This window comes from Delphinapterus leucas, chromosome 9 (genome assembly GCF_059928025.1).
Source record: "Delphinapterus leucas isolate spDelLeu-1000000601 "Yukka" chromosome 9, BTC_Dleu_Yukka2, whole genome shotgun sequence".
Taxonomy (NCBI): Eukaryota; Metazoa; Chordata; class Mammalia; order Artiodactyla; family Monodontidae; genus Delphinapterus; species Delphinapterus leucas.
In genome coordinates this window covers 105,649,312-105,669,431 of record NC_143137.1, presented here as the reverse complement: position 1 = coordinate 105,669,431, position 20,120 = coordinate 105,649,312, and the positions used below count along the sequence as shown (strand labels likewise).

The window sequence follows — 20,120 nt, the reverse complement described above, 5'->3', positions numbered from 1 at the left end:
TTCTGGGGGGCATGACGTGAACCTAACTTTTGGGGGACCCCCCTATTCGACCCACCATAGCACCCAGTTCCCAGATGCCAGCCGACCTTCCTCAGGACAGCATCAGGCTGGTGATGTTCTGTCTTTCTGCATGGAGTTGTCTCTTGTTTCCTGTGGTTAACAGTGAGGTTGGGTGGGGGGCACTTCTGGCTGACCTCCCGGTCATTCCAGGGACCATGCTGAAGTGTCCTTCCCGGAAGGGTGTGAGCACGGCCAGGGCTCCCTGTGAATACTTCACTGACCACTCGGTGGTCAGACACCTGCATGAGATGGAGCGGTCCCCGTACCTCTGCACCTTCTACCACATCCACAGCCTGGTGGACTCTGTGCAGGCCTATGACCGTGAGGTATGGACTGGCAGGGTCGGTGGGAGCCCTCCTGCCTGCCACGAGGCCTCCAGCCCACCACAGACCCTCTAGTCCTGCCATGGACACTCCCATCCCATTAGCCCCCAAGAGGGCTTCTGGGAGGGGTGAGAATTTGACCATGAAGAAGACAGGACAGGCCCTAACTGCAGCAAGTGAAGGCAAGGACTGAGGGTGCTTGGCTATTTGTCCCCCAAAGACCCCGAATGTGGGCTCTGACTTGACGGGTCCACCTCCACCTGAGCTCACCTGGGGGGTCGCTGCAGGATAAGCGTGTCCTTGGGTGATTTTCCAACTCTCCCCACACCCAGCTTCACCCTCTGGGACCCCCTGGCCCCATTAATAGTCTTTAAATAGTGTCTCTCATCCATCAGGCGTATGTGAGAGATTTTAATATTGTGTGGGAGTCCAGCGACCAGTGCCCATGTGTCCTGGGTGTCTTGGGAGGGGAGGGACCCTCGTTCTCACATTCCTGCCCCAGTGCACCTAGGGTCGGGGGCAGCAGACCCAGGCTTTGTTCTGGCAGAAGCTCCCTTTCTGTGAACAAGTCTTCCCCCACTCCTGTTATCCTCACTGGAGACTCAGGAGGCCACAACATCGGGGCACCTCCAGCACCAGGACCCCACCCTAGGGAATCTCTCAAGAGCAGGGACCAGGCCTGGGGGCTGGGGGGAGGAGGGAGCCGGCCTCTTCGGGATCCCTGGGGCTAGGAAGCCTCCTATGCAGGACTCAGCTTAACTACCACCCGGGTCTCCTACCCCTCCCCTGGTAGAGGGGTCCTTCAGCTTCCAGGGCCCCAAGATCCTCCCCACCGACTTCTGACCCCAACTACAGAGTTGGGGACCCAGAGATGCCCTCCCCAGCTTCTTTTATCTTGGAGGCTCCCAGAATTCCCTGAAGCTGTTATACCCAGGGTTTATTATGGTGAAGGATGCAAGTTAAAATCAGCGAGCACAGAGGGGATGAGCAGGGTCCAGCTTCCTCGGTTGTGGCAGCCCAGGGAATCCCACCTGAGTCCTGAAGTGCAGGGTTTATTGGGGTCTGTCACGTCAATGTGGGACCACCATGTGCCTGACCTTAGCCTCCAGCCCCCAGGGGCAACTCAGGAAGCCCCACTGTGCATCGTGCCATCAACACAGACCAGCCTGGACTGAGGCCCATGGAGCATGGACACTCCTGTCAGACTCAGGGTGACCTCCTAGAGCCAGGAGCAGAGGCCCAGCCTCTCTGTGGGCAGATGAACCCACACCGCACAGGCCCTGGTGCAGTGCCCGTCCTGTGTAGTCAGCATGAGTGCACGCGGCTCAGCCAGTGTCTGTGTGTCTCAGCCTGTGACCACAGACCACACTGTCCTGCTCTGCTCACAAGAGCGAGGCCAATGGAGGGACAACAGGGGTGGGAACAAAGCCGGGTCATGGTCCGGCTGGGTGAGAAAGGGTCCAAGGAGCGAGAACCCGGCTGCCCTTGCCTGGTGAGCCGAGAGCTGACGTCCACCCTGTGGGCAGCCCCTCTCCCCACGTCCCGAGGTAAGGCTGCCTTTCCTGCACCCTGGGCAGTGTCATGCCTGTGTATACAGCAGGACGCACAGCAGTGCACGCGGCAGGCCTGATGCCTGCCCTTGCCATGTACTTGGGGGCTTGCTGAGGGTGGAACATCCCGACAGGACACGGGCCAACCCCAGGGAGGATGTAGGGGTGAAGCATTTGGGAGCCTCTGGAGGGGATCCTCACCTGTCTGCACAGGTGGATTGAGGACACAGACCAAGGGTGGGCAGGTGGGGAGCCCAGGAAGGGTCCTGGGTCATCCCTGAGGCTGGAGGAGGGGTGTGGAGCTGGGGGAGACGGCGGTGGGGACGAGGGGCTGATCACAGGACAGTGCGGAGACGGAGCATCCGAGGCAGCGGGGAAGGTGAAGACTGTGCCTGATGGCAGGACGGAGAGAGGCGGTGCTGTAGGCGCGGGTAGCAGGGCTGCTCCCTCCAGGTCGGTGCCAGAGCCCCGAACTGCTGGAAACCACGTGGTGTCCGGACAGAACCCCAGAGGATGGGGGGTAGGGTGGGCGGGAAGAGTTTGGAAAAGTCACCTTATCTCCACATGTCCTGGGGGAGGGGTTCCCTGCTCCATCCTCTTTCCTTAGAGTCTCCCCACCTGGGGAAGTCAACACCCTCAACAGCCGGTCGTGCACGGCTTGGAATTTGTCCAGAGGGTGAAGGGGAAGGTGGGAAAGGAACGAGACAAGCTCTACATGTTTGGACAGCACATGCCACTCTAATTTCCAATCAGGAAGAGGAATTTCCCAAAGGCTCAGGCTGGCCCTTTAACCAGAATGGGGCTTGAAGCAATCCTGCCACTTTGTGGCCAGTTCCAGAAACAAGTTGAAGACAGTTGCTCAGGGGCATTGCAATCCACCACGTCTGCAGTGTTGTAAATGACAACTATCATGGAAAAATGGCTTGGGGTAAGTAACTGTAAAGGACTTGAAAACAAGGCAGGATTGCAGGAACCGGATTGCAAGAGGTAGATTGGACTCGCCGTTAAAGCACATGAAAGCTGCTCAACATTGCCTATGATTCAGTTGGCCAAAAAAGGTGTACAGGTTGAAACCCATACGAACTTTGTGGCCAACCAAACATGCAGGAAGTACAAATCAACACTATAAGATGTAGCACTTTGCCCCAGTCAGAATGGCCATCCTCACAAAGTGTAAAAACAAGAAATGGAGGAGAGGACGTGGAGAAAAGAGAACCCTGCTACACTGATGATGGGAATGTCAACTGCTAACAGCCATGCTGGAGAAAGGTATGATGTTTCCTAAAAATTCTAAAAAATAGAGCTACAGGGACTTCCTGGTGGCGCAGAGGTTAAGAATCCAACTGCCAAGGCAGAGGACACGGGTTCGAGCCCTGGTCCTGAAAGATAACACATGCTGTGGAGCAACTAAGCACGTGCGCCACAACTACCAAGCCTGTGCTCTACAGCCCATGAGCCACAACTACGGAGCCCATGTGCCACAGCTACTGAAGCCTGACGCCTAGAGCCTGGGCTCCAAAAGAAGACAAGACACTGCAATGAGAAGACCATGCACTTCAACGAAGAGTAGCCCCAAGTTCCTGCAACTAGAGAAACTCCATGTGCAATAATGAAGACCCAACACAGGCACAAAAGATTAATTAATTAATTAAAAAACAATAGAGCTACAGAGCATACGGCACTTCCATTCCTGGGTGTTTATCTCGGGATAACCATAAATCGATAGGACACAGGCACTCCAAATATTGGTGCAGCACTTTTGCAGGAGCCTCGACTTGAAAACAATATAAATATCCTTGGAAGGAAAAAATGGATAAAGAAGATATGGTACTTATGTACAATGGAATAGTACGCAGCCATGAAATCAATGAAATAAGGCCAGTTGCAGCAACTCGGGTAGACTTAGGTACGATCATGCTAAGTGACATAAGTCAGACACAAAAAGACACTTAGCATAAGGTATCATTTATAGGTGGAATCTAAAAATGGCTACACATGAACTAAATTACAAAACAGAAACAGAGTCACACATTTAGAAAACACACTTAAGGGCTGTTAAAGGGGAAAGGTGGGGTGGGGTGAGACATAAACTAGAGGGTTGAAATTAGCACAGATACCAGTCCAAAGACCAAATAGATAATCGACAAGACCTACTCTATAGCTCAAGAATTGCACTCAGCACACTCTAGTCACCAGAAACGAATATATAAAACTGGTAAGAATCTGAAAAAGAATTTATGGATGTCTCTCTGTAAGTGAAACAGTGGATGTGCAGCAGAAAGAAAGACAGCATTGAAAATCAGCTACACCCCATTATAAAAATAAATTACAAAAAAACAAACAAAAAAAAACACAGAGAGAAAATGTTACAAAATACACTCAGGGGCTGTGATGCAACCTGGATTGACCACAACTAGACCCACAACTGGATGGGCCCTAAGGCTGGACACTCGTGGGGCTGAGAGGCATGGTGAGGATGAGTCAGCAAATGCAGCCCCTTTAGAGTAATACTTCCTGATCCCCATTCCATGGATCCCGAATCTCCAGGTGCAGAGGACCCTTCGTAGAGCTAAAATATGCATGGGACACACTGACGATGGTACAACGTTGCATCGGGAAGAGTTTAAGAAAAGGCACATAATCTCCTCATCTCCGGGTGCTCGGGTTCCCCCCTCCAGACTCTTTCCTAACAATCTCCCCACTAGGGGACGTCATCACCTTCAACATCCTCTTTCGCACAGTCTGGAATTTGTCCGGAGGATGAACTGCAACGGGGGGAAACAATGAGAGACAAGCCCTAGGTATTTGGGCAGGCACATGCCACTCTAATTTCCAATGAGGAAGACGAATTGACCAAAGGCTCAGCTTGCCCTTGGAACCGGAATAGGGCTTGAAGCAATCCAGCTGTTTTGTGTCCAGTTTCCAAAGAAACAAGTTGAAAAGTAGACCTCAGGGGCACTGCAATTCCCAATCGTGCAGGATTGTAAAAGATACCTAACGTGGAAAAATGTCTTGAGGTAACTGACCAAAAAGGACTTGAAAGCAAGGCAGAATTGCGGGAACCGGATTTCAAGAGGGGCATTGGTCTCACCTCTAATGCACTTGGAAAGGGGCAGAACTTCTTCAGCGATGCCATTGGCCAAAAAGGGCATATGTGTTCTACATGAATATATTCAGAAAAAAACGCATATGCCCTTTTTGGCCAAGCAAGCAGGCACAGGGTGCAAATCAACACTACAAAGAGACATCACTTTGCACCAGTCGCAAGGGCCATCCTCAGAAAGTGTAAAAACCAGAAAGGCAGGATAGGACGTGGAGAAAAGGGAGCCGTTTTAGGCTGATTGGGGAAGGTAAATTGCCAAGGCACTTTGGAGAAGTGTATTGTGTTTCCCAAAAAAATCTAAGAAACAAAGCTATATAGCATATGGCACTTCCACTCATGGGCGTGTACCTTGGGAAAACAAAAACTCGACAGGACACAGGCACCACAACGTGTAATGCTGGTATGTTACAAGAGCCGCGACTTGGATACAACTGAAATTTCCTTGGAAGGAAAACATGGATAAAGAAGATGTCATACACATATACAATGGAATATAACTCATCCATGAAATCAATGAAATAAGTCCAGTTGCAGCCACTCCAGTGTACTTAGGTACGATCATGCTCAGTGACAAAAGTAAGACAGAAAAAGAGACTTATCATAAGATATCAGCTATAGGTGGAATATCACAATTTCTACACATGAACTAAATGACAAAATAGACACAGAATCATACACTTAGAAAACTCACTTATGACTGCAAGAGTGTGAAGGTCGGTTGACGGGAGGCATAAACCAGGAGTTTGAAATGAGCACACATACCATTCAGTAGACCAAATAGTGAATCAACAAGACTTACTCTAACCTCAGAGGACTGGACTCGGCTCACTCTACACACAGGAAAAGATTATATACTACTGGTAAGAATCTGACAAATAATTTATCAATGTATCTCTGTACATGAATCAAGTGGATGTACAGCAGCAAGAAACACAGCACTGAAAATCAGCTACTCCCCATTGTAAAAATAAATTATAGAAAAAAAAAGACACTGAGTGAAAGGAAAATTCTTACACAACTCATTCAGAGTCTGCAAAGTAACCTGGATTGACCATATCTAAACACACAGCTGGATGGGACCTAAGGCTAGACACTCTTAGGGCTGAGAGCTTGGTGAGCATGAGTCAGCAAAGGCAGCCACTTAGAGTAATACTGCCTGGTCCTGATTCCATGGGTCCTAAATCTCCAGATGCAGGTGACCCTTCGTACAGCTAAAACATGCATGGGACACCCAGAGGATGGTACACCATCAGATGGGGAAGAGTTTGGAAAAACCACCTCAATTCCTGGCGCTGGGGTTCCCACCTCCAGCCACTTTCCTAAAAAACTCCCCACTTGGGGAAGTCTGCACCTACAACACCCTCTTTTGCACAGTTTGGAATTTGTCCGGAGGATGAACAGGAATGGGGAAAACAATGAGAGACAATGCCAAGGTGTTTGGACAGGCGCATGCCACTCTAATTTCCAGTGAGGAAGAGGAATTAACCAAAAGCTCAGCTTGCCCTCTGAACCAGAATAGGGCTTGAAGCAACCCTGCTGTTTTGTGTCCAGTTCCCAAAGAAACAAGTTGAAAAGTGGAGCTCAGGGGCACTGCAATTCACAATCATGCAGGATTCTAAAAGATACAAAATGTGGAAAAATGCCTTGAGGTAAGTCACGAAAAAGGACTGGAAAGCAAGGCAGAATTGCAGGAACAGGATTTCAAGAGGGAGGTTGGTCTGGCCTCGAATGCACGTGGAAAGGGGCAGAACATCTTCAATGATGCCGCTGGCCAAAAAGGTGTATGCGTTTTTCCTGAATATATTCAGGAAAAACGCATACGCCCTTTTTGGACAACGAAGCCGGCCCATGTTGCAAATAAACACTACCAAGAGGTATCACTTCCCATCAGTCCGAAGGGCCACACTCACAAAGTGTAAAAACCAGAAATGCAGGATAGGGCCTGGGGAAAAGAGAGCATTTTTACGCTGATTGTGGGAAGGTTAAGTGCCAACAACACTAGGGAGAAGTGTATTGTGTTTCCCAAAACAATCTAAGAAAGAAACGTACAGAGCATACGGCACTTCCACTCATGGGCATATATCTTGGGAATACCAAAACTCGACAGGACACAGGCACCACAAGTTTTAGTGCTGCTCTGTTTACAAGAGCCTCGACATGGATACAACCAAAATTTCCTTGCAAGGAAAACATGGATACAGAAGATGTGATACATATGTACAATGGAAAATAACTCAGCCATGAAATCAATGAAATAACGCCAGTTGCAGCAACTCTGGTGTACTTAGGCAAGATCATTCTCAGTGACATAAGTCAGACAGAAAAATAGACTTATCATACGGTATCAGTTATAGGTGCAATATCAAATTGCTGCACATGAACTAAATGACAAAAGAGACACAGAATCACACATTTAGAAAGCACACTTATGACCGCTGGAGTGCAAAGGTCAGTTGACATGAGGCATAAACCAGGGGTTACAAATGAGCACACATGCCGTTCCATAGACCAAATAGGGAATCAACAAGACTTACTCTAAAACTCAAAGGACTGGACTCAGCAAACTCTACACACCGGAAAAGATTATATATGACTGGTTAGAATCTGAAAAAGAATTTATCAATGCCTCTCTGTAAGTTAATCAAGTGAATGTATTGCAGCAAGGAATACAGCACTGAAAGTCAGCTACACCCCATTATAAAAATAAATTACAAAAAAAAAAAAAAGACACTGAGTGGGAGATAAATTCTTACAGAATTCGTTCAGGGGCTGCGATGCAACTTGGATTGACAATATCTAAACATACAGTTGGATGGGACCTAAGGCTGGAAACTGGTGGGGCTGCGATGCTTGGTGAGCATGAGTCAGCAAACGCAGTCCCTTTAGAGTAATACTGCCTGGTCCTGATTCCATGGATCCCAAATCTCCAGATGCAGGTGAGCCTTCGTAGAGCTAAAACACGCATGGGACACCCAGAGGATGGTACACCATCAGATCGGGAAGAGTTTGGAAAAACCACTTCAATTTCTGGCGCTCTGGTTCCCACCTCCAGCCTCTTTCCTAAACATCTCCCCAGTTGGGTAAGTCAGCACCTTCAACACCCTCTTTCACACAGATTGGAATTTGTCTGGAGGATGAACTGGAATGGGGAGAACAATGAGAGACAACGCCTGGGTGTTTGGACAGGTGCATGCCACTCTAATTTCCAATGAGGAAGACGAATTGATCAAAGGCTCAGCTTGCCCTCTGAACAGGAATAGGGCTTGAAGCAATCCTGCTGTTTTGTGGCCAGTTCCCAAGGAAACAAGTTGAAAAGTGGAGCTCAGAGGCACTGCAATTCACAATCATGTAGGATTGTAAAAGATACCTAATGTAGAAAAATGCCTTGAGGTAAGTCACGAAAAGGGACTTGAAACAAGGCAGAATTGCAGGAACGGGATTTGAAAGGGAGATTGGTCTCTCCTCGAAAGCACATGGAAAGGGGCAGAACTTCTTCATCAATGCCCTTGGCCAAAAAGGGCGTATGCATTTTTCCTGAATATATTCAGGAAAAAGCATATGCCCTTTTTCGCCAACCAAGCAGGCGTGTGGTGCAAATCAACACTACAAAGAGGTATCACTTCTCATCAGCACGAAGGGCCATCCTCACAAAGAGTAAAAACCAGAAAATTCACGGAAGGGCCTGGAGAAAAGGTAGCCTTTTTCTGCTGATTGTGGGATGTAAATTGCCAACGGCACTCTGGAGAAGTGTCTTGTGTTTCCCAAAAAAGTCTAAGAAACAAACGTATAGAACACACGGCACTTCCACTCATGGGCGTATATTTAGGGAAAACAAAAACTCAACAGGACACTGGCACCACAACGTTTAGTTCGGATCTGTTTACAAGAGCCTCGACTTGGATACAACAGCAATTTCCTTGGAAGGAAAACATGGATAAAGAAGATGTCAATGAAATAAGGCCAATTTCATTCAAAGATGAAATCAATGAAATAAGGCCAGTTGCAACCACTCGAGTGTACTTCGGTATGATCATTCTCAGTGACATATGTCAGACAGAAAAAGAGACTTAGCATAAGATATCAGATATAGGTGGAATATCACAATTGCTACACATGAACTTAATGACAGAACAGACCCAGAATCACACATTTAGAAAACTCGACTGGCAGCGTGAACACAGCCTGAAGGGGTTAGTGCACCACGGCTAGCCGGGAGGGAGTCCAGGGAAATGTCTGGACCTGCCAAAGAGGCAAGAGACTTTTTCTTCCCTCTTTGTTTCCTGGTGCGCAAGGAGAGGGGATTAAGAGCGATGCTTAAAGGAGCTCCAGAGACGGGCGCGAGCCGCCGCTAACAGCGCGGGCCCCAGAGACGGGCATGAGACGCTAAGGCTGCTGCTGCTGCCACCCAGAAGCCTGTGTGCGAGCACAGGTCACTATCCACACCTCCCTTCCAGGGAGCCTGTGCAGCCCGCCACTGCCAGGGTCACGGGATCCAGGGACAACTTACCCGGGAGAATGCACGGCACAGCTCAGGCTGGTGCAACGTCATGCCGGCCTCTGCCGCGGCAGGCTTGCCCCGCTTCATGCCCCTCCCTCCCCATGGCCTGAGTGAGCCAGAGCCCCCGAATCAGCGAATCCTTTAACGCGTCCCGTCTGAGCCAAGAACAGATGCCCTCTGGCGACCTACACGCAGAGGCGGGGCCAAATCCAAAGCTGAGCCCCGGGAGCTGTGCAAACAAAGAAGAGAAAGGGAAATCTCTCCCAGCAGCCTCAGGAGCACCTGATTAAATCTCCACAATCAACCTGATGTACCCTGCATCTGTGGAATACCTGAATAGACAACCAGTCATCCCAAATTGAGGAGGTGGACTTTGAAAGCAAGATTTATTATATTTTCCCCTTTTCCCGTTTTTGTGAATGTGTATGTGTATGCTTCTGTGTGAGATTTTTGTCTGTATAGCTTTACTTTCACCATTTGTCCTAGGGTTCTATCCGTCCTTTTTTTTTTTTTTTACTTTAGAAAAATTTTTTTTTCCTAATAATTATTTTTTATTTTAATTATTTTATTTTATCTTACTTTATTTTATTTTCTTTTATCCTCTTTCTTTCTTTCTTTCTTCCTTTCTACTTTTTTCTCCCTTTTATTCTGAGCCATGTGGATGAAAGGCTCTTGGTGCTCCAGCCAGGCATCAGGACTGTGCCTCTGAGGTGGGAGAGCCAACGTCAGGACACTGGTCCACAAGACACCTCTCAGCTCCATGTAATATTACACGGTGAAAATCTCCCACAGATCTCTATCTCAACACCAAAACCCAGGTTCACTCAATGACCAGCAAGCTACAGTGCTGGACACCCTATGCCAAACAACTAGCAAGACAGGAACACAACCCCACCCATTAGCAGAGAGGCTGCCTAAAATCATAATAAGTCCACAGACACCCCAAAACACACCACCAGACGTGGACCTGCCCACCAGAAAGACAAGATCCAGCCTCATCCGCCAGAACACAGGCACTAGTCCCCTCCACCAGGAATCTTACACAACCCACTGAACCAACTTTAGCCACTGGGGACAGACACCGGAAACAATGGGAAAAACGAACCTGCAGCCTGAAAAAGGAGACCCCAAACACAGTAAGATAAGCAAAATGAGAAGACAGAAAAACACACAGCAGATTAAGAAGCAAGATAAAACTCCACCAGACCTAACAAATGAAGAGGAAATAGGCAGTCTACCTGAAAAAACATTCAGAATAATGATAGTAAAGATGATCCAAAATATTGGAAATAGAATAGAGAAAATGCAAGAAACATTTAACAAGGACCTAGAAGAACTAAAGAGGAAACAAGCAATGATGAACAACACAACAAATGAAATTAAAAATACTCTAGAAGGGATCAACAGCAGAATAACTGAGGCAGAAGAACGGATAAGTGACCTGGAAGTGAAAATAGTGGAAATAATTACTGCAGAGCAGAATAAAGAAAAAAGAATGAAAAGAACTGAGGACGGTCTCAGAGACCTCGGGGACACATTAAATGCACCAACATTCGAATTTTAGGGGTTCCAGAAGAAGAAGAGAAAAAGAAAGGGACTGAGAAAATATTTGAAGAGATTTTAGTTGAAAACTTCCCTAATATGGGAAAGGAAATAGTTAATCAGGTCCAGGAAGCACAGAGAGTCCCATACAGGAAAAATCCAAGGAGAAACGCTCCAAGACACATATTAATCAAACTGTCAAAAATTAAATAAAAAGAAAAGATATTAAAAGCAGCAAGGGAAAAACAACAAATAACACACAAGGGAATACCCATAAGGTTAACAGCTGAACTTTCAGCAGAAACTCTGCAAGCCAGAAGGGACTGGCAGGACATATTTAAAGTGATGAAGGAGAAAAACCTACAACCAAGATTACTCTATCCAGCAAGGATCTCATTCAGATTTGATGGAGAAATTAAAATCTTTACAGACAAGCAAAAGCTGAGAGAGTTCAGCACCACCAAACCAGCTTTACAACAAATGCTAAAGGATCTTCTCTAGGCAAGAAACACAAGAGAAGGAAAAGACTTACAATAACAAACCCCAAACAATTAATAAAATGGGAATAGGAACATACATATCGATAATTACCTTAAATGTAAATGGATTAAATGCTCCCACCAAAAAACACAGACTGGCTGAATGTATACAAAAACAAGACCCATATATATGCTGTCTACAAGAGATGCACTTCAGACCTAGAGATACATACAGACTGAAAGTGAGGGGATGGAAAAAGGTATTCCATGCAAATGGAAACCAAAAGAAAGCTGGAGTAGCAATTCTCATATGTGACAAAATAGACTTTAAAATAAAGACTATTAGAAGAGACACAGAAGGACACTACATAATGATGAAGGGATCGATCCAAGAACAAGATATAACAATTGTAAATATTTATGCACCCAACATAGGAGCACCTCAATACATAAGGCAAATAATAACAGCCATAAAAGGGGAAATCGACAGTAACACATTCATAGTAGGGGACTTTAACACCCCACTTGCACCAATGGACAGGTCATCCAAAATTAAAATAAATAAGGAAACACAAGCTTTAAATGATACATTAAACAAGATGGGCTTAATTGATATTTATAGGACACTCCATCCAAAAACAACAGAACACACATTTTTCTCAAGTGCTCATGAAACATTCTCCAGGATAGATCATATCTTGGGTCACAAATGAAGCCTTGGTAAATTTAAGAATATTGAAATTGTATCAAGTATCTTTTCCGACCACAATGCCATGAGACTAGATACCAATTACAGGAAAAGATCTGTAAAAAATACAAACACATGGAGGCTAAACAATACACTACTTAATAACGAAGTGATCACTGAAGAAATCAAAGAGGAAATCAAAAAATACCTAGAAACAAATGACAATAGAGACATGACGACACAAAACCTATGGGATGCAGCAAAAGCAGTTCTAAGAGGGAAGTGTATAGCAATACAGTCCTACCTTAAGAAACAGGAAACATCTCAAATAAACAACCTAACCTTGAACCTAAAGCAATTAGAGAAAGAAGAACAAAAATCCCCCAAAGTTAGCAGAAGGAAAGAAATCATAAAGATCAGATCAGAAATAAATGAAAAAGAAATGAAGGAAACAAAAGCAAATATCAATAAAACTAAAAGCTAGTTCTTTGAGAAGATAAACAAAATTGATAAACCATTAGCCACACTCATGAAGAAAAAAAGGGAGAAGACTCAAATCAATAAAACTAGAAATGAAAAAGGAGAAGTAACAACTGGCACTGCAGAAGTACAAAAGATCATGAGAGATTACGACAAGCAACTCTATGCCAATAAAATGGACAACCTGGAAGAAATGGACAACTTCGTAGAAATGCACAACCTGCCAAGACAGAATCAGGGAGAAATAGAAAATATGAACAGACCAATCACAAGCACTGAAATTGAAACTGTGATTAAAAATCTTCCAACAAACAAAAGCCCAGGACCACATGGCTTCACAGGCGAATTCTAGCAAACATTTAGAGAAGAGCTAACACCTATCCTTCTCAAACTCTTCCAAAATATAGCAGAGGGAGGAACACTCCCAAATTCATTCTACGAGGCCACCATCACCTTGATACCAAAACCAGACAAGGATGTCACAAAGAAAGAAAACTACAGGCCAATATCACTGATGAACATAGATGCAAAAATCCTCAACAAAGTACTAGCAAACAGAATCCAACAGCACATTAAAAGGATCATACACCATGATCAAGTGGGGTTTATTCCAGGAATGCAAGGATTCTTCAGTATACGCAAATCTATCAATGTGATAAACCATATTAACAAATAGAAGGAGAAAAACCATATGATCATCTCAGTAGATGCAGCGAAAGCTTTTGACAAAATTCAACACCCATTTATGATAAAAACCCTGCAGAAATTAGGCATAGAGGGAACTTTCCTCAACATAATAAAGGCCATATATGACAAACCCACAGCCAACATCACCCTCAATGGTGAAAAACTGAAAGCATTTCCACTAACATCAGGAAAAAGACAAGGTTGCCCACTCTCACCACTCTTATTCAACACAGTTTTGGAAGTTTTAGCCACAGCAATCAGAGAAGAAAAGGAAATAAAAGGAATCCAAATTGGAAAAGAAGAAGTAAAGCTGTCACTCTTTGCAGATGACACGATACTATACATAGAGAATCCTAAAGATGCTACCAGAAAAATACTAGAGCTAATCAGTGAATTTGGTAAAGTTGCAGGATACAAAATTAATGCACAGAAATCTCTGGCATTCCTATACACTAATGATGAAAAATCTGAAAGTGAAATCAAGAAAACACTCCCATTTACCATTGCAACAAAAAGAATAAAATATCTAGGAATAAACCTACCTAAGGAGACAAAAGACCTGTAAGCAGAAAATTATAAGACACTGATGAAAGAAATTAAAGATGATACAAATAGATGGAGAGATATACCATGTTCTTGGATGGGAAGAATCAACATTGTGAAAATGACTCTACTACCCAAAGCAATCTACAGATTCAATGCAATTCCTATCAAACCACCACTGGCATTTTTCGCAGAACTAGAACAAAAAGTTTCGCAATTTGTATGGAAACACAGAAGACCCCGAATAGCCAAAGCCATCTTGAGAACGATAAACGGAGCTGGAGGAATCAGGCTCCCTGACTTCAGACTATACTACAAAGCTACAGTAAGCAAGACACAAAAACAGAAATATAGATCAATGGAACAGGATAGAAAGCCCAGAGATAAACCCATGCACATATGGTCACCTTATCTTTGATAAAGGAGGCAGGAATGTACAGTGGAGAAAGGACAGCCTCTTCAATAAGTGGTGCTGGGAAAACTGGACAGGTACATGACATGTAAAAGTATGAGATTAGATCACTCCCTAACACCATACACAAAAATAAGCTCAAAATGGATTAAAGACCTAAATGTAAGGCCAGAAACTATCAAACTCTTAGAGGAAAACGTAGGCAGAACACTCTATGACATAAATCACAGCAAGATCCTTTTTGACCCACCTCCTAGAGAAATGGAAATAAAAACAAAAATAAACAAATGGGACCTAATGAAACTTCAAAGCTTTTGCACAGCAAAGGAAAACATAAACAAGAACAAAAGACAACCCTCAGAATGGGAGAAAATATTTTCAAATGAAGCAACTGACAAAGGATTAATCTCCAAAATTTACAAGCAGCTCATGCAGCTCAATAACAAAAAAACAAACAACCCAATCCAAAAATGGGCAGAAGACCTAAATAGACATTTCTCCAAAGAAGAGATACAGACTGCCAACAAACACATGAAAAAATGCTCAACATCATTAATCATTAGAGAAATGCAAATCAAAACTACAATGAGATATCATCTCCCACCAGTCAGAATGGCCATCATCAAAAAATCTAGAAACAATAAATGCTGGAGAGGGTGTGGAGAAAAGGGAACACTCCTGCACTGCTGGTGGGAATGTGAATTGGTACAGCCACTATGGAGAACAGTATGGAAGTTCCTTAAAATACTACAAATAGAACTACCATATGACCCAGCAATCCCACTACTGGGCATATACCCTGAGAAAAACATAATTCAAAAAGAGTCATGTACCAAAATGTTCATTGCAGCTCTATTTACGATAGCCCGGAGATGGAGACAACTTAAGTGCCCATCCTCGGATGAATGGATAAAGAAGATGTGGCACATATATACAATGGAATATTACTCAGCCATAAAAAGAAACGAAATTGAGCTATTTGTAATGAGGTGGATAGATCTAGAGTCTGTCATACAGAGTGAAGTCAGAAAGAGAAAGCCAAATACCGTATGCTAACACATATATATGGAATTTAAGAAAAAAAAATGTCATGAAGAACCTAGCGGTAAGACAGGAATAAGGACACAGACCTACTGGAGAATGGACTAGAGGATATGGGGAGGGGGAAGGGTGAGCTGTGACAAAGCGAGGGAGAGGCATGGACATATATACACTGCCAAGCGTGGGGTAGATAGCTAGTGGGAAGCAGCCGCCTAGCACAGGGATATCAGCTCGGTGCTTTGTGACCGCCTGGAGGGGTGGGATTGGGAGGGTGGGAGGGAGGGAGATTCAAGAGGGAAGAGATATGGGAACATGTGTATATGTGTAACTGATTCACTTTGTTATAAAGCAGAAACTAACACACCATTGTAAAGCAAGTATACCGCAATAAAGTTGTTAAAAGAAGAAGAGACACAGAAGGACACTACATAATGATCAAGGGATCGATCCAAGAAGAAGATATAACAATTGTAAATATTTATGCACCCAACATAGGAGCACCTCAATACATAAGGCAAATACTAACAGCCATAAAAGGGGAAATCGACAGTAACACATTCTTAGTAGGGGACTTTAACACCCTATTTTCACCAATGGATCATCCAAAATGAAAATAAATAAGGAAACACAAGCTTTAAATGATACGTTAAACAAGATGGACTTAATTGATATTTATAGGACATTCCATCCAAAAACAACAGAATACACATTTTTCTCAAGTGCTCATGGAACATTCTCTAGGATAAATCATATCTTGGGTCACAAATGACGCCTTGGTAAATTTAATAAAATTGAAATTGTATCAAGTATCTTTTCTGACCACAACGCTATGAGACTAGATATCAATTACAGGAAAAGATCTGTAAGAAATACAAACACAAGAGCCCGGGTGGCTTGGTGGCTGGAGTGGTGGTGCAGCCGCCTAGTTCTCAGCCCACCCCGCACGGTTCCGGCGTAGGCTCCGGCGGGACCCTGGGCAGGTCTGCGCCCTATTCTCCGGTGTCAACCTCGTGCTGAATCTTGAACCTGTGAAATACCTTCTTAATTACATCTGAGAAAAGGATCCTGATTGAATCAGTGCTTTACACTATAACTCAATGCTCTCCATGAAGCTGAGATATGCCCACTGTTGAGAGTGAAGCAAACGTGAAGACCAAAGTTCGCTTTGAGGAATTGCTTAAGGGCCATGATGATCTAATACGTGAAAGAAAAAAACTGAAGAAAAAAATTGGCAAATCTGGAGAAAAATTCTCATTATTGGAGTGTCGTCACAAGTTTTATCGATTGCCACTACATTTGTGGTTCCGAGAAAATAAATTTGCATTTGCCCCATTTTGACATAATGGAAATTCAAGGTTATTAGCTTGATGCAGTTAGAAGCAATCTTCAGGAAATCAGAGAAACTAAAAGTGATGATATAAGTGCTGCTAACACTAAGAACCCAGGGAAGAACATGCAAGTCACTAAAAACAAACCAAGAGATCCGCAGCCAGCAACTGAAGATCCAGATAATGATGTTACTGTGGAGGATGACAAGCAAGAAAAGGCAAATAAAAAGGTTATAAAAACAGCACCCCAGGTGACAACACAAGAAGTGGAGCAGGAAGCTCCTGAGAAGAAGGCGGATGCAACACCCCAGAAAGCATGGACCAAGCCACTGCCAGGTGTCACTCGTGAGAAAAGTGAGAAGGCCAAGGAAGGAGAAAATAGTTTAGATGAGGAAGAACTGATGCAGGTATACCAGCTCCAAGTAGCTAAAGAAATGGCAAAGGAGATTAAGAAGAAAATCCCAAAGAAACTCAAGGAGCAGTTGGCTTACTTTCCCTCAGAGACTTCCTTTCCTTCAGATACTTCATTGTGTGATGACAAATTGAACGGTGTAAAAAGAAAAAAAAGAAAGTTCCAATCCTGTCTAAATCTGAAACAAGTACATTGATCATCTCTGATGACCCTGTTGAAGGTGAGCAAAAGAAGGAATCTCCAGTTGGAGCAGTTACTTCAGATTCTCATCAAGATGATGAAATAAGCTCAAAGGAACAAAATGTAGTAGCCAATGTGCAAGACGATGCAAAATCCAAACTGAAAAAAGAGAAGAAGAAGGCTAAAACAGTTTCAGACGTTAATGAAGGCACTGATGGTGATGGTGTTCATGAAATAACAAGCCGAGATAGTCCAGTTTATCCCAAATGTTTGCTTGATGATGACCTTGTCCTGGGAGTTTACATTCACTGAACTGATTGACTTAAGTCAGACTTTATGATTTCTCACTCGATGGTGAAAATTTTTGTGGTTGATGAGAATACTGGTCAATATGTCAAGAAAGATGACAGTGAACGGCCTGTTTCATCTTACTATGAAAAAGAGAATGTGGATTATATTCTTCCTATCATGACCCAGCCATATGACTTTAAACAGTTAAAATCAAGACTTCCGGAGTGGGAAGAACAAATTATATTTAATGAAAACTTTCCCTATTTGCTTCGAGATTTTGATGAGAGTCCTAAAGTCATCCTGTTCTTTGAGATTCTTGATTTCTTAAACATGGAAGAAATTAAGAACAACTCTGAAATTCGAAACCAAGAATGTGGCTTCTGGAAAATCGCCTGGGCATTTCTCAAGCTTCTAGGAGCCAATGGAAATGTAAACATCAATTCGAAACTTTGCTTGCAGCTGTATTACCCACCCACAAAGCCTCCATCCCAATCAAATGTCATTGAGGTTTTTGAGTGGTGGTTAAAATGTCCAAGAAATCGTTATCTATCAATGTTGTATGTAACTGTAAGAGTATTAAAAGTTCCAGAATGTATAAAGCCATCTTACCATTCTATGATGGCTCTTCAGGAAGAAAAGGGTAAACCATTGTATTGTGAACAACACCATGAGGCACGTTCAGTAGACACAGAACCTGGATTAGAAGATTCAAAGGAAGCGGTGAAGTGGAAACGACTGCCTGGGCAGGCCTGCCGTATCCCAAACAAGCACCTCTTCTCACTAAATGCAGGAGAGCAAGGATGTTTTTTCTTGCTTTCTCCCACAATGGAAGAATATTAGCAGCAGCCTGTTCCAGCCGGGATGTGTATCCAATTATTTTATATGAAATTCCTTCTGGACGTTTCATGAGAGAATTGTGTGGCCACCTCAATATCATTTATGATCTTTGCTGGTCAAAAGATGATCGCTATATCCTTACTGCATCATCTGATGGCACTGCCAGGATATGGAAAAATGAAATCTTAATACTTGTTTTTAAATTTTTACATTGAATTATTTCTTTAGTTCCAGAGTAACAGTGTCATTACTATGTGACTATATATTTTGAAGTGAGACGTTATAAAATGGGAAAGTTCATCTCTTTGTTTTTCACTTGACTCTTCTTAAAATTGTGTGATTTTAAGTCTATCAATAAAATATTTAACTTCGGGGCTTCCCTGGTGGCACAGTGGTTGAGAGTCCACCTGCCGATGCAGGGGACGCCGGTTCGTGCCCCAGTCCGGGAGGATCCCACATGCCGCGGAGGGGCTGGGCCCGTGAGCCATGGCCGCTGGGCCTGCATGTCCGGAGCCTGTGCTCCGCGACAGGAGAGGCCACAGCAGTGAGAGGCCCGCGTACCGCAAAAAACAAAACAAAACAAAACAAAAAAAACATTTAACTTCAAGAAGGTCAAAAAAAAAAAAAAGAAAGAAACACAAACACATGGAGGCTAAACAATACACTACTTAGTAACGAAGTGATCACTGAAGAAATCAAAGAGGAAATCAAAAAATAACTAGAAACAAATGACATGGAGACACGACGACACAAAACCTATGGGTTGCAGCAAAAGCAGTTCTAAGAGGGAAGTGTATAGCAATACAATCCTACCTTAAGAAACAGGAAACATCTCAAACAAACAACCTAACCTTGCACCTAAAGCAATTAGAGAAAGAAGAACAAAAATCCCCCAAAGTTAGCAGAAGGAAAGAAATCATAAAGATCAGACCAGAAATAAATGAAAAAGAAATAAAGGAAACAATAGCAAATATCAATAAAACTAAAAGCTAGTTCTTTGAGAAGATAAACAAAATTGATAAACCATTAGCCACACTCATGAAGAAAAAAAGGGAGAAAACTCAAATCAATAAAATTAGAAATGTAAAATGAGAAGTAAAAACTGACACTGCAGAAATACAAAAGATCATGAGAGATTACTACAAGCAACTCTATGCCAATAAAATGGACAACCTGGAAGAAATGGACAAATTCGTAGAAATGCACAACTTGCCAAGACTGAATCAGGAAGAAATAGAAAATATGAACAGACCAATCACAAGCACTGAAATTGAAACTGTGATTAAAAATCTTCCAACAAACAAAAGCCCAGGACCACATGGCTTCAAAGGTGAATTCTAGCAAACATTTAGAGAAGAGCTAACACCTATCCTTCTCAAACTCTTCCAAAATATAGCAGAGGGGGGAACACTCCCAAATTCATTCTACGAGGCCACCATCACCCTGATACCAAAACCAGACAAGGATGTCACAAAGAAAGAAAACTACAGGCCAATACTACTGAAGAACATAGATGCAAAAATCCTCAACAAAATACTAGCAAACAGAATCCAACAGCACATTAAAAGGATCATACACCATGATCAAGTGGGGTTTATTCCAGAAATGCAAGGATTCTTCAATATACACAAATCAATCAATGTGATACACCATATTAACAAATTGA

At 43.6% G+C, this 20,120-nt stretch overlaps 1 pseudogene; it reads left to right on the top strand.

The window, feature by feature from the left end:
* Positions 1–215: 215 nt before the first annotated feature.
* Positions 216–18,747, top strand: LOC111171261 (jouberin pseudogene; annotated as a pseudogene).
* Positions 18,748–20,120: the final 1,373 nt, after the last annotated feature.